The sequence below is a fragment of the Austrofundulus limnaeus genome, unplaced genomic scaffold (genome assembly GCF_001266775.1).
Source record: "Austrofundulus limnaeus strain Quisiro unplaced genomic scaffold, Austrofundulus_limnaeus-1.0 Scaffold23, whole genome shotgun sequence".
Classification (NCBI taxonomy): domain Eukaryota; kingdom Metazoa; phylum Chordata; class Actinopteri; order Cyprinodontiformes; family Rivulidae; genus Austrofundulus; species Austrofundulus limnaeus.
Genome location: NW_013952425.1, coordinates 2,567,951 through 2,569,814, shown reverse-complemented (window position 1 = coordinate 2,569,814; position 1,864 = coordinate 2,567,951). Strand labels below are relative to the sequence as shown.

General features: G+C 38.5%; 1 protein-coding gene across 1 annotated transcript in view; it reads right to left on the bottom strand.

The window, feature by feature from the left end:
• Nucleotides 1-1,310, bottom strand: part of dennd4c (DENN/MADD domain containing 4C) — a gene marked incomplete in the record, with an annotated part of 49,384 nt that extends 48,074 nt beyond the window's left edge. Inside the window, 1 exon segment of the mRNA XM_014004386.1 lies at nucleotides 909-1,310.
• Nucleotides 1,311-1,864: the final 554 nt, after the last annotated feature.

Genomic DNA, 1,864 nt, shown 5'->3' with positions numbered 1-1,864 from the left:
CCAACCTTTTTCTTAAAAATAAATGTGACGTTGAATTCACTTTTTTGACCACAATTGTGGGTGTACTGTTTTGTTTTTGTTTTTACTGATGGGGCGTGGGGGGTGTGGCTTATAGTCCGGTGCAGCTTATATGTTGATGTTCGCGCGTTTTTTTTTTTAATGGCGGGTGCGGCTTATAGTCCGAAAAATACGGTACCCAGAATTCCATTAGTCATCTAGCTTTTCCCTTCCTGTTTGAGAGATAGCTGTGGCTCCAACATACAGTGAGCTGCTTAGTTTACCTGAAAGCTGCAAAAAAAGACGCAATAAATAAAAGTTTTTACATTACAACTCCGGAACAAGCAACAGATAATAGATGCGGAAAAATATGGCATCACTAACAGTTTTACAATTCATTTGATTTCTGTTGCTAATTTGGGGACCCTCAATTAATGTTTCACGGCCCAAAGCAGGGTGCAGACCCCCCACTTTGGGAACTGTTGTAAGTATTCCCATCATTTAATCACTTAAACAGCAATTAAATGCACTTAATTACATTACTTCGACAGAGCAAGACTACAATTTTACTCTATACTAAATGACGTGGTTATATTTTCACAGGAACCTCCACAACACCGCCAAGCTGTTGGATCAGAACCAGAACTGGGTCAACWTCGATGCAGGAAATACACTCATAACAAAAGCATTTTTCCTCTAGTGTTCAACGTGGCTCCCTCTTAATCTCCTGCTCGGTTAATACATTTGTTTAAAATTTAAAAAAAAAATGCAGCGCGAACTATACACCAGGAAGTTTCAGTTTTCAGCGGGTCACCGCACAAGTTTTAAAAACAACTTGTCTCCTTCCTCAAACTATTTAGTCTTGTTTATCGTCATGTAATAAAAAAAAATAAGAAACGTGAGGGACTTACCAGCTGTTTACACTGCAGCAAGACACTATAATGTTGACATGTAGGCAACTTGTATTACAGCTTGATATATTCCGTTTCAACCAACGAAGACGACGCGAGGAGAGTAAAAAAAGAAAATGCCCCMAAAAAATACTTCCTAAAACTTTGCAGGCCACTTCTTCGCCGCACACACTTTCATCAGAAGTTCTTAGTGGAGGTGGGCGCCATGTTTGTGTCTGCGTTGATAGTTTTGTCGGTGAGCTTTCTTCCTTTAAAAAAAAAAAAAGAAAAGAAAAAAAGAAAAGAAAAGAAAGACGTCCGTTTCAGGCTGGAACCGCCCAGCGAAGAGGAGCGGCTTTTCAGCGTCCTCAGCTCTGAAAGCAAGCTCTGGTAAACAGGCGAGCCGGAGCCATGTCAGTTACAGCACGTAAGACAAGCCACTTCCGGAAAGTATTTTCAAAGTAAAGTTTTCTGATTACGGAGCCCCTTAGGTGACATGGTGGAGAAAAAAAATGGATCCTGAAATAAATAAAAAAAATTCGTGATCCTACGGAACCTACGAGGAGACATGGGAGATTTTTTTCTTTTGCGTTCCCACGCAATCAGTGTTGCCAGATAGGAAATGTTGAATTATCGTATCAGCAGCTCAAAATTATCGTATTTTGAGGAAAATTATCGTTACATTCTAGAGAGGCTCAAATTTACAAATGCATACTGCTCAGCTCACAATGTGCTCTGCATTAAACAAACTGCACATTCTTTTGTTTGTAATAAAGTTAAAAAGCTCTGTTGGGTGTCCTTTTTTATTACTATTATTTTTACAAAAGCTTTGTTGTAAACAAGGACAAAACATGGAGTCTGGGGGAAATGCTGCATTTAAAAAGAAATGCTAGATAAAAAGACTAGAAAAAAATGTAAATTATAGGCAAAGTTAAAATGAAAAGAACAAATCATTGTAGTTTAGTGTACTTTTGATT